The following is a 14,004-nucleotide window of genomic DNA, read 5'->3' as shown; positions in this document are numbered from 1 at the left end:
TCCTAGCCTACTTATATTTTGGTCACATTCTCTATTCGTTTTCCTTTGCGTCACATATTTATATACTTTTTCATACGTGATTCTATAGAATATTCATTTCTCTTGACGCTACATAAATCTACAATCTACAGGACAATTCTCTGGGGATATATGCATCCGATTCATTGCGCGTCAACATAAATCGGCATTAAATTTTAAAAAGCATAATCTTTTCGTTGCATGTTTCTGCCTGTTGCTGTAAAATAATTTTCTAAAGAATTGGTCAGCAAATATTAAGAGTTTGTTTCAATAAATATTATATTTGATTAATAATCGAGTGAAAGATATCTACTACATTGAGAATAAAGGATATCAAATATTTCAGAATGAATTAAACTTTTATAACAAATTGCTAAACTTGAGATTATTTGAAATCATTACTCGACTTATAAAATATAATTTTTATCATATTCTATATTTGTTATATTTTAAAATGTCAGCATTATTATATAATCATTTTATGTTATGAACTCGATTTGTAATGTTTTATATAAGTACCTGTAAATAAGAATTATAGATAAAAAAGATAATTCTGAATAATTTTTGATAGATTAACATAAGACAGAAAAAATACAAGATACACACAAGAATCAGTAATCTAATTCGATATACTTTTTTGGCGATTATTTTTTACCTCAATTATGATAGAAAGAATCGTATAACTCAACCAACTATTGCTCATTGAAGAAAATTTATACATTATATTTACATACTATACACATACACATATATTCTTTTTTAGAAAATTATCATATTTCTTTAATCTTTTTATTTCTTTATAATCATGATTCTATATCAAACGCTTTTTGATTCAGCAAAGTTTATTGATTAATGATTATTTTTTGTGCGTTTATTTTTACACTTTTTTTCGATCTTGTTTAAATAACATGATATTGCACGTGAATGAACTGCACAATTAATAATCATTCTAACATTTATAAGTGATGTAAATTATTTACATATCAATCTTGAGCGGTTTCATAAAAAAATGTTTCATATATTTGCTTTAACTTTGTGAATTTGTGGAATGCAGACTAGATTGAGAAAAAAACATAATCGGGGAGCAATTTACAATTATAATGCCTCTCGTAAATACTATAAAGCAATTCCACGAACTGCATTGTTAAGTATAGCTTTTTCGATCTTTTTAAATAGATGATTGCGTGGTTCCAATTTGGGAAATTGCTTTTAATATATAAAAGAACTATATTATACTTACAATTATTCTATATTGCACGTACAAAAGTAATCAAGTTATGACAATGTGTTTGAATTGATAAATACACATGTACTAAATAATTAAAAAAAATTGAATAGCATAAAAGATTTATAAAGAAATATTCATTTATTCAGATTCAAATACAGAGAGTGTGCGGAACAGGTCATTCTTTACGTGTAACGTGCGTTTTGAGTTTAGAAAAGTTTATCGTTTAAAAAAAATTAAAAATAATTCTGTTACTATTCATGATACACATTGTAATACATGAGATTTTATATTTTTTTAGTCTTAATATTTAAACATAATTGTTTGTAATCGTTAGTCATAAACATCATTTTCTGATAGAAAAGAGAATTATTGTTACAAATATAAATAATTCTCTTAATAGTCATCGATATATTAAAGTCGAGACGAAATAATGTAATTATATTGTTTATTATTACAATTAATATAATTTTGTGAACTGTATCTTTAAGATATTCTCATCGTTGAATTAAAATTGGATCTGTAACTTAAAGGCGCGCGTCATTTTATAGTTGATGAATACAAAAGTCTTATTTCTTTTTTTTTTTAATTGCGTACTTAGGAGCTGATTAAGTTGAAGCACGGAGTGCTATCCAATTACCGCCGGATTAGCGTCCGGTTAGCTGGCAATGAGAAAACTTGTCTGCTTAGGACGATTACCGCTTAAGAGCCTCCAAATTGTATTTACCTCGAATCTCGTAATCCGCGATTTACCACGTAAATTTCTAACGAGCTTCCAATCAGGATCTCATCTTATCTCATCTTAACGTTCTGCTCATCTATCGCAAGACTGTGTATTTCAGAAATAAGAATACCAGCAATAATCTTTCTTTACTTACGTAATTTGTACATTACTCTTGTTACTCTTGTAGTGATATGTATGTATATCAACATGCTCACACACATTTTTTTAGTCTATTTTAAAACATTGTCATTTATCTCTACGAATAATTATTGGCTTGTACGATTAATTAAGAGACCGTAAACTTCGTAAATCAATTTTTTATCGTGCCGCGGATAATTCAATTGTTATTAACGATTGCTTGCATGAATAAAATGCTCGAATATAATAAATTCTAGAGAAAAATATCCTGACAATTTGAAAAGAGAAAGCAATCACTCGACAGCGGAGCAGTCTTGCGGCAATTTGCTATTTGAATATTTTTTTTAATTGTGTATCTATTTTTCTGTTTATTTGATTCATTTGTTTGAACAATAAACAATAACTAGAATAAAAAATTTTTATATATGTGTATTGAAAAAAAACAGTTTTTTTTAATTTATTACCTATAGGTATAATTATTTTATTAAATATTTGTTTGTTACTATATACATTGAATATCATATTGAATGTGCGCGTATAATAATTATTATTTTGAAGTATTATTTATGAAATATAAATTTTAATTTTGCTTTAATTTAGATCTATTTGTATGTTACAGATCAATTTAATCCACGTAATCGCTGTTATGCATCGATCGGTGAGTGGCAAATTTTTATTTTATGGTAAACAACACCAAGTATATGTAAGAAATAGATTTTGACATGCAGCATTAAAAATTTTTGCTTTTTTAACTTCTATTTGTTGCATACACTTTTTTACAACAACTGGCGTGTTTTTACCTTTTTTTAGAAAGATTACTTATATATTATATGTGTCTTGGATATTGTTTATTCTGTATATCTTTTGAAATTTTCAAGTTAACGCATTAATTTTTAATTCAATCAAATATAGTTTTGTGAAAATGTTTATTACTGCAGCAAATACAAATTTATAAGACAGGATTTCAATTTTTACACACACACAGTATATCTCATAAGTATCCTAAAATATTTTCGTTATATGTTTTCTATTTTTTTCTTATATACTTTCTCTTCTTAGATTTTATTTTTTAAATGCAATTTTTAACAATTTTGTTATAAAGAGCGAAAGAGCTTTTTTTTTTTTCAAAAAAGTGTCTTCCAAGATCTTTTGATATGTATAAGTATTCATCTATTTTCATCTGTGCCTTTATTTATCATATAACCCAGAAATGTTAGACATCATGTGTGTCATAACAATATCCCGCTTATACTTTATCATACGATGCGTTGAAGTCTCTCTGACATTCTCGTTTCGTCTTACGAATCTAGTTATCTTTCACGCTCAACAAACTTTCTGTGTGAATAGGTACTTACATCAACATTTGACAATGAGTGTCAAGATATATTATTTATAAAAAATTCCTAAATCACAATTATATAAATAAGTTAATTTCACCTAACCAAAGTTATAATAATATAATAATTAATAGATATATATGTTTTAATAGAATAATGATATTATTTTTATAATTATCTCGTTATTTTTTTCATCTTATTATTTTTATATTTTAATGTTGTAATATTATAAGTAATTAATTAATATTTTTAATTAATTTTTCTACACGTATTAAACGTGTTAGTTAATGATTTCGTGAACACATTTCTTATTTTATGCAAACAATATATTTTTAAATAATGGTTTTTATATCAGTTTATCTTTTTGGGGAGAAATTTTTGTATTAGATATTAAGGTTTTAGCTATTTTAGCTATTTTTAAATAAATTAATAATTTCTATTAACTCTTCTTTTCAGAGAGAAAAGAGTCAAAAGATCAATACTATTTACAAGTTAATATAGAACTCTCCATCGCGCAATGCTATGCAATGGAGTTTTCTTTTCTTTTTCTTTTCCTCGCGTTCCCTTTACTAATACGTGATGGTCACGCAACAATCTTGCACATTAATGTATGCAAATGTGACGAGATTGATTGCGTGTGCACAATGTCGCGATATCAAACGTGACAAAGTGATAATGTTATCGCTTGACGAAGGGATGGACGCGATACGAGGGTGCGATATTTCGACACTAGATTCGATACATCTCGCTCGCGGGATGACACTCACTAGGACATCCGCAAAATAGATCAATGAAGCATTTCCGTTACACGGCCGTCGTGTTTGTCGGTGTTGGGATTACAAGTGCTTGCGGTAGCGCATATCTCGCATCGCGATGCGACCATTCGTGAACGTGGCAGAGGGATGCATCGGCTTCTTTAAGTTGCGATCTGACGAGGGAAAATTCACCGCCGAGCTTGTCTAAGAAAGGAGGTAGCGCGCGATTATATCCAACTGCCTGAACGCGAAGATGTAAATGCAAAACTGTTGCGTGTTTGTAAAATACGCGAGAACTTTGAAATCAATAACGCGTCCCCGCTTTTGTTTATCGAGGTATTAAAGCCGTCGCGGAAATTGCGTACTTTCTTGAAAACGGTAATTCTAACGACGACGAAAGATCGAAGAGTGTGTATGTACATAAAATAATAATTCGTGATTTCCGATACGTTCATGTCCCCATATCATTTGTTTTAAAAGACTTCATTGTAGTTAATATAAATAATATTCCTTTGTCATATGTTTGATGTCATATTTTAATGAATAACACTAAATTAGTATTAATTATTTTGCATTATGATTCTTTTATAAAGAATTTAATTGATGATGAATTTTATGTCTTTTGCAAAAGAAATACAATTTATTAAATCTTAACTGGTTTATCGCATCACTTATTTGTGAATTTATGTTATTAAAATGCTATATAAAATTCGCTTAATTCTAAAACATTTAATGAAGTTCCAAACATCATTAAAACACATAAAATTGTATTATTAATTATAATTTCTAATATATTATAAAATAATTTTTTTTCGCATTTATTGCAAATATAAAAACGCAGTTATGAAAGTAAAAAGAAAAAGACTGAACACACACATACATCTAAAATAATTAATAATAATTCTGAATTGTTTAACATAAAAAAATAAAATAAAGATTGCCTTCTGTACTATATAAAGTTAATTATTTTGTATTGTTCACTTTTTAAATGTAATTATATATAATAATGTAATTAGTAAATATTTATATACTCTTGAATCTCAATTAGCGGAATATCAGACATGATTACCATTATACATATATGTTAAAAGCATTTTCTTACGTGTTATGAATCCTGTATTTTCGTTTTATCATTGTCATTTAATACTTGAAATCCAAGGTGTATGTAACTGATGTATGTAACGTGTTGTATTCTCTTATATCTTTCCCACGAAAAACACGTTTCTCTTCTCTCCTTTTCCCGGGAGAGTGATTTATGAAGTTTTCGTGAGAATCCTCTAAGGGCCTACCTTCGTCATATTTGCAAGATGTTTGTCTTGTCGGTTTGTGTGTCTCATAAGAATACAAATACCTCAATCGTATCTATCCCATCGAGATTTTTAAGGTTCTAAGAATTGCCTTACAGTGGTGAAACAATTTTTATCTGTATTCCCGTTGGCAGTTGCCATGTATTCCACGTTGATACTAAAGAAAAAATCGAGAGCTCGATTTATAGGAGAAAGCCGATAAGCCATAATTTGTTATACTATCTTTTTAAGACGGCTAAAGGAAAACGTTTTAATTCAATAAAATATTACGCACAGATGCTACATTAATTTCTAAATTCACTATTCGCGGTATGTAATGTTTTTCTTGTTTAATGTAACACTTATTATAAAGCAACAGATGCGTCATAATATAATTGGATAAATAATACGTTTTGTAGCTGCAAGTAATTTCGCGATAAATATATGTGACATGCAGTGCCGGTTTTAGCAACATTGGCGCCCTGGGCAAGATTATCGTGGCGCCCATTCAATTTTCGATATCTTTACTAGTCTAAACGGATATGAACGAATGCACGCATATAAAAATTCAGAAAACTTTCCTTTAGCTTTACCCAGAGCTAACGACGTGGACGTAGAAAGTTTTTGTAGCTCCTTTTTTGCTTTTGTTTTTTTATATATTTATATTTTTTTATATTTTAATTTTTTGTATTTTTTTGTATTTTATATACTTTTATTATTTTGGGTCTTTTAGAGGACAAAGCTTAAACTAGAGAGTTTTTAACAAGGCTCTGTAATATAAATATAAATTTAACGTATAAGACGGGCAACAAGAGCCAAATCGCGGATGACAATGCGTTATCCTAACGAAACTAAATAATTTTTCGTTAGAATTAAATACCGGTGCACAAGGCACCAAATTTTTACTTGTACACGGCCAAGATTTTAAATATGAAATAATCTCATATTTTGAGATTTAATTTCAATACCCCTTTAACCCCCCTACGGAAAATAAATAAATGAATGCAAGAGAAAAATATAGATCCGAAAATCGCTGAATCGGGAATCGAACCCGAGACCTTTCGCTATATTTTTCTCTTGCATTCATTTATTTATTTTCCGTAGGGGGGTTAAAGGGGTATTGAAATTAAATCTCAAAATATGAGATTATTTCATATTTAAAATCTTGGCCGTGTCCAAGTAAAAATTTGGTGCCTTGTGCACCGGTATTTAATTCTAACGAAAAATTATTTAGTTTCGTTAGGATAACGCATTGTCATCCGCGATTTGGCTCTTGTTGCCCGTCTTATACGTTAAATTTATACTTAAACTAGAGTTTTTGAGAGATTACGGAAGGCGCCCGCGTGATGAGGGAGTCGAGCGTCAAGCGTGGCGATGAAGATCCGCACAAAGCGGAGAACGCGATAGCCATGATAAATACAGATGTGAGACGAAAGAATCAAAAGATATACAAAAGTATAGAGAGCATGTCAGGGTATAACACAGTGAGGAGATATAGGTACTTTTGCATACTAGGGGGCATTAGAGTCCCTCTAATAAGAGTCGCGACATCTTATTAGAGGGACTCTATGGGGCACCGGGCAGCAGCGCCCCTACAGATCCGGCGCCCCGGGCAGTCGCCCCACTGCGCCCTACCCTAAAGCCGGTACTGGTGACATGCAAAACATCTCGCATGCTTTATTATTAATAATCATTTCATAATTGCGGGTAATATATAACAGGATTTATGTGCTTAAGAGTTTATTACAGAACGTATATATATAAATGTTCACCATAATAACATAATATCGGACTAACTGATCATTTATAATTTGTTCTATTTAATCTAATTCCGCTCTTGTTTGGCCAATAAGCATTTCATAAATTTCATTAATTTATAAGCTGAAATAATGAGCAGCTAAGTACTTATTTACGAAATGAGAATATAATATTATTACGATACAGTTTAGCCCGCGGTAGATTAAAGGCTTTGTCACTTGCATGTGAACATCTCATGGATAGAATCTCTTACGTAGCAAAGCGTTGATAATATAGCTTGCGTACGTGATGCAGAATGTGAATACGAGCAGGTTCAACAAGTGTACCGCTACTTTGTGTTTCTTTGAGAGCCCGATTAAACGACAAACTTTTTTTGTCGCGTAATATTCTGTTTTTTTTTCGAGTCGTTTTTCTCGAAAGCCGTTTTAGAGAATAAAAATTAAAGTTTTGTTGTGTGTCATAATATATATATATATATATATATATATATGGAAATATAATTCATCAAAAATAAGGCTTTTATCATTTAAACGTATATCTTTGTTTCACCATTATATTTCGAAAAACTGATCCATCTTTCATCCATCATATGTTCCTTGAAAAATACTCTCAGCAAAATGAATGGTAATATCTATATAACAATGATAAATCCGCAATTATGATTAGAGAGATCTCTAAACAAAAAATTACTTAACAAAAAAGAAATTTTAAATTTTTTTTAAATTTTTAAGCAATTGAAATGATATGAAAAATAAGATTTATTATCTATCAAAATTTTTAATCACGGAAGTTTAAGTTTCTTTAACTTTTAATCTTGAATAATTATGTATTTGCTATTCTTTTTGTGCAGTGACAAAAAAATGAAAATTATTTATATTTTATATACATTTTATATTATTATTTTTATTTATACTAACATTTGAAGAAAAATACGATAACTCTAGGTAATTTATGTACTTATATTAATTATTATTCTGTAAGAAAGAAATTATAATATGTTTAATTATTAATTATTAACTTGCTATGAAACCTATGCATTATTAATTAACTAATTAATAATGTATAGGTTTCATAGGAAAGCAATAATATGATTTTATGATAGTAAATGTTTCATATGTTTACTAATTTTGCACTTATGCAAAATAATTAAGATTAGATACTAAATGTAACTGCAAGTAGTACGAGCACATATATGTCAGACGCACTGGCTATGTAGGCAATAACACATATACTATAATTATTGTTTGACGTGTAATTGTAAAGGCAGCTTTCGCGAGGGGCCTACGATTAATTAGTCTCTTAATGTTTCGCAATTATCATCAAGTTTATGAGCGTTGCAGATGCAACGAAAACATTTTAATTAATTACCTATTTTCATGGGGAGAATGCAATTAGTATCTCTTGTATTTTTTAACAGATTAATTATCTTAAGAATTTGGTCACATACACACAATTATTTGCATTTAATTTATAATATAACCAGAGAAATCATTATACTGATTAATTCTCGCGTAGGAAATAACATAATTATAACATAATATATACTTTTATAACAAGGAACAAATAACAAATTTGAGAGAAGAAAAAATAGATTTTTTTTATTAGGATTATTACACTATAAACGATTTATTTCAACGAAATTTTAATTTAACACTTTGTTATAATAACATTAAAAATTGAAAAAAATATAAATGTGATAGACGGTCTATCAAACATTTAAAAGTTAATTAGTTTAAAAGTAAACGAAATATGTTTGAACGTGCGAAGAATAATGTATAAAGGTGTCGATAAAATCTGGAATAAAGATAAACTCTCATGGGAGTTTTCAGGACTAAGACGTGATACTTCATTGTATCCCTAGAAGAATCGACAAGGCATTTATCTTCGCCGAGAATAACTCGATAACTTCTTATAGCGTAAATTGTTATTATTTGACAAAAATGAACTAGAATCTGAAAATAAATAACATATCAGCTAATATTTTGTAACATATCTCGTTTACGTTGTATCTAAATAAGCGGATTGCTACACATTCCGACCAATATAAGTGGATTTTGCTTTGGCATTTATTGATATTTTGCGTTTTTTGCGGTTAAATATATAGATAGATAAATAATTCCGTGCGCGCGTGGAAATAGCAATTTGTAAATTTGTTTGCCTGATGCAATGCGATAGAAGCATTTTTCCATTTTTCCATTTTTTTATAATACAATTAAATTAAAGCTCTCTACACATGAGTCTTCTACAAGAATACGGATTATAAGGGTTATGGAAATTAATATAAATCTGCAATACAAAACGGATTTAATTGTTTCACGACTCTTGTAACGAATGTTTCTCACTGCCGCAATACCGCATATCGGTTTATACGCAGAATTTAAATGATATTTTTTAAATGGAAAGTACTCCGATCTTATCAATTTAAATTACGAGACGTCCATTTTATATTAGAATATAGAATGAAAAATTCGTTAAAATTGCTATTTATTACAATATTAAAAGCGTCACAATACAAAATCGAAGATAAATTATTCCTATAAATAAAATGTTGAGATTTAACGGTTCTTCACAAAATAAACTACAGTCACGAAATATTGACTAAATATAAACAAATTTTCTTTTTTTTCTTTTTCTTCATATAACGTTTTTTAAAATATGTTTGCTTACATAAATATAAAATGTACGAAAGTAACAATAAGCAATGTTAAAATTAAAATAAAATGATTAATTTAGTATGTCATGAATATTGGAATAAGGGATAAAAGAAATTATATGATGAAACTATCTAATATGAAAATTTACATACCTATATATACATATATTGCTAAAGTACAAATTATAATTTTCACATTATATCAACAAAACTTTCATTAAAGACTGAATAATGTAATATGCAAAGTTCATGATAAATACTAAAGATGCTACCGAAGTTTGTCAGCTTGAACTAATTAATGAAAAATAACCTCAATATTCAATACTTTAATAAATTTAAATATATTATTGAAATTAAATTGACGCAAATAATAAAAAGAATAGTTTGTATTTAATTATTTTTTGTGTTTATCTACAAATGTTGTCTTCTCTTGCAATTGTCATCGTAATAAATAATCATTGAATCTATCATAATTAATAAAATTTATTTGTTTAATAAAATAAAATGATTGATGGCACATAATGCTTGTATTCGAGAAAGACATAAATCTTTGAAGAGAGACATTTGAATTATAATTTAATATTATCGCTATATCGTCAGACTGTATAAGTATGATGTACGACGAAAAGTAATCAGAATATTCTACCAGCAGAAATAAGAAAAGCAATCTTGAATGAGTATAGTTATATACCTACAAACTTTGCGTACTTTCGCCGATATAGATGCAAGACACATAAATTCTAGACCGCAAAACAAAAGGGGAAAAAAATAGAAAACGAAAAGAAAAAATTAGAGAAAGCTTTTGTCAACTTTTACAAACTTGTATGGCGCACTATCAAGACATAATTATTCATCTCTATAATGAAGAAAAATATTAATTGAAATATAAATAGAATATATGTTTGATGTTTTTAATATAAATCGATTATTAATTTAAAAATAACATAATATAATAATTACTTGTTAAAAAATATAAAAAGTTTTATAATAAAAAACTCATATTAGTATATAAATATATTAATATATATTTTTATGTGATATATAAAATTATCTGTTAAGATATTGATTTCGGTATTCAACAATCTAAATAAAGATGAATTCGTGTCATGGATATCTTTCAATCAGCAGAGATTTCTTATTCAAGCTTTGTATATGTGAAAAAAGAATGGTAGAAATAAAGAAAGTATAAAATATTTACATATACATATATTATATATACTTTTTATTTTGTTTTTAAAGCATAACATAATTTGATTTTTTAATTTAAATTGTTTTTGAATTTTATAACATTAGAGTAGTAGATTTATTGTCATTGAGCTATTTAACTAATCATTATAATTAGATTTAACATGTATCCTGATAAAAATTACTAATCTTCTTACGAGAACTTCTGAAAATTTAGTCTATAATTCGCTATTTCCTTATCGTTCTCTAAGCTGCAATCTTTTGGTAAGTCGCTTTCAAAGCTCATCCAATTATAGCTTACAATGCTTTCTATTTTCTATGCAAATGCAATGAGTAGAGAGACAATAGAAATGAATAAAAATCTATATATATAATACGAGAAATGTTATTATTTTTTTATTACATCATGTGCGCAGTGATAACAAAATATATGTTAATTGAATTATTTATATCGTACAATTTTTTTATATTTTTAAAATTATTTAACTTGAATTTATCATGTCAAATAATCTAAAATACAAGGAAAACGATTAAGTAATTACAAGATAAGAATAAAATATATTAAATATTTTATTAAACGATTAAAATATATTAATTATTGTAGTAATTCTAAAGATTTATGTAATCCGCTCATTTATATAGTATTATTGTATATAATAGTCTTCTTTTAAAGTTTTTATAATAATTATTTTATGTTGTTACTAAATTAGACTTTACTCTCTCAATTTAATTATAATCAAACCGAAAATAATGTTTATGATAACATATATATATTTTATAAATTAAACTTCGGCTCGTATACAATTAAAATATGTGATATAATAAAAGGCCAACTTAACGAGCTTATATGCTATTAATTGAAAAATCTATTTATTAATTTACTTCATACTATACAAAAGTTCAGATAAACGTTTCGACTGTACGACAGTCTTTCTCAATATCCTAATAATATGTTAAAAAATTAATTTAGTCATTTCAACATCATAAATAAATACAACAATTATAAGATTATATGACGAACGCAGTACAAATTCATGTATGTTGGCATGAGTTAGAGCGTCAGATGCTGTTATATTATGTAACCATTTTTTGTCAACGAACATAACACTTTTTTAAAAAATTATTTCTTTTTACTTAACATAGTCACAATGTGTACTTTTTTAAGAAACAAATATCGATTAGTCACAATGTGTACTTTTTTAAGAAACAAATATCGATTTGTTTTTTAAAAAAGTACACATTGTGACTATGTTAAGTAAAAAGAAATAATTTTTTAAAAAAGTGTTATGTTCGTTGACAAAAAATGGTTACATAATATAACAGCATCTGACGCTCTAACTCATGCCAACATACATGAATTTGTACTGCGTTCGTCATATAATCTTATAATTGTTTTATTTATTTATGATGTTGAAATGACTAAATTAATTTTTTAACATATTATTAGGATATTGAGAAAGACTGTCGTACAGTCGAAACGTTTATCTGAACTTTTGTATAGTATGAAGTAAATTAATAAATAGTTTTTTCAATTAATAGCATATAAGCTTGTTAAGTTGGCCTTTTATTATATCACATATTTTATGATAACAATTCTCTCACAAATATATTGAAATTAGCATATTAGCATATTAGCATATTAATACTGCGATACATTTCGGCATTATTTTAATGAATTTTAAACAGATCAAAAGAGAGAGAGAGAAAGTAATTAAACGGCGGTTAACCATTAGGAAATATTATATAGCAGATATAAAATTAATTATAACGTATTTAATTGTTAATAGCAATAAATTCAGATGTTTCAAATGTAAAATATCTAAAAAAATATATAGTAACGTAAACAAATAAAAAATATAATGCATACAAGCATTAGAAACACACAAAAGTAGAGGGGACATTATATTACATTACATTTATAATAATAATAATAATCATGATTATGATAATATAATAGAAAGTATTTTGTTAGAAGATGAAACATTTAAAAAAATGTTTTCATAACTATAAGTGTTTTAATAATCTTGAAAATTGATCGTATATATTCGAAATATTATTTATCTTTGAATTATAATTATAAGAGTATTTGCAGATTGTCATTATAATGATTGCACAATTGAGTTAAAATTATTGATCATAAAAGGTATTATAACACGCACGTTGCATAAGAATTAGTTTGAAATAATGAAATATTAAAATAAATTATGAATAAAAAAAAAGTGCGATGATTCAGTCTCTTGATTTAATTAGATCCACCAGAAACCTCTCAGAGGAATCATTGTAAAGGATTGCACAAAACTTGTTAATTACTTTCTTGATTTTGCATTAAAGAAAGCCCCTGAGCTCGATTAAATTATACATGATGATTATGTCAATCTAAACTCAGAATGGTATTCTAATTAGCGACCTTACATATCTGAGTATCTCGGCTACGAAACTAATTATTCTCTATATAATTAGAAAGTAATATCTGTCTACTATATTATATAAGGAATATTAATGCGATGCACACAACTAATATTACAACAATTTCTCATTTATATAAAAGTATATTTCAGGAAATATATAAAATACATATAGTATTTCCAATAATTTTCATTAATAACATTTGCGGTAAGAATTTTTAATATATAATTACAAAGTCTTTAATATATCATTATTTAAATAAAATGTATCTACGAGAGAGTTTCCTAGTATTTTTTTTTAGAAAAACATAATGGAAATGATATTATAGTCTTCTCTTTAAAGATATATAATGTAATATGTAAATTAAATGAAAAAAATCTTGTATGAATTCTTTCGCAGATAATTTTTTTATTTGTAAAAGATCGATTGTCAAAAAGTCGTGAGCATCAAACACGAAACAGCGAATAATTAATCTGTCGAAAAGTACCACATGAATGCCTGGGGGAATCACCATGCGAA

At 27.1% G+C, this 14,004-nt stretch overlaps 2 protein-coding genes across 3 annotated transcripts in view; one reads left to right on the top strand and one right to left on the bottom strand.

Annotated features, from left to right (window-relative positions):
• The window catches only part of LOC114937858 (COMM domain-containing protein 4), a 113,595-nt gene that overhangs the window by 45,496 nt on the left and 54,095 nt on the right, over window positions 1-14,004 (top strand). Inside the window, exon 6 of the mRNA XM_085486710.1 lies at window positions 2,725-2,763. The gene's annotated coding sequence lies outside the window, so the exon portion shown is untranslated. The remainder of the gene's footprint in view (window positions 1-2,724; window positions 2,764-14,004) is intronic.
• Window positions 1-14,004, bottom strand: part of Tk (tachykinin) — a 57,132-nt gene that overhangs the window by 39,515 nt on the left and 3,613 nt on the right. The gene's annotated exons all lie outside the window — the stretch shown is intronic.

The sequence above is a fragment of the Nylanderia fulva genome, unplaced genomic scaffold (genome assembly GCF_048542155.1).
Source record: "Nylanderia fulva isolate GAGA-0341 unplaced genomic scaffold, ASM4854215v1 Scaffold47, whole genome shotgun sequence".
Classification (NCBI taxonomy): Eukaryota; Metazoa; Arthropoda; class Insecta; order Hymenoptera; family Formicidae; genus Nylanderia; species Nylanderia fulva.
The sequence above is the reverse complement of the archived record's forward strand: the minus strand, read 5'-3'. Positions and strand labels throughout refer to the sequence as shown.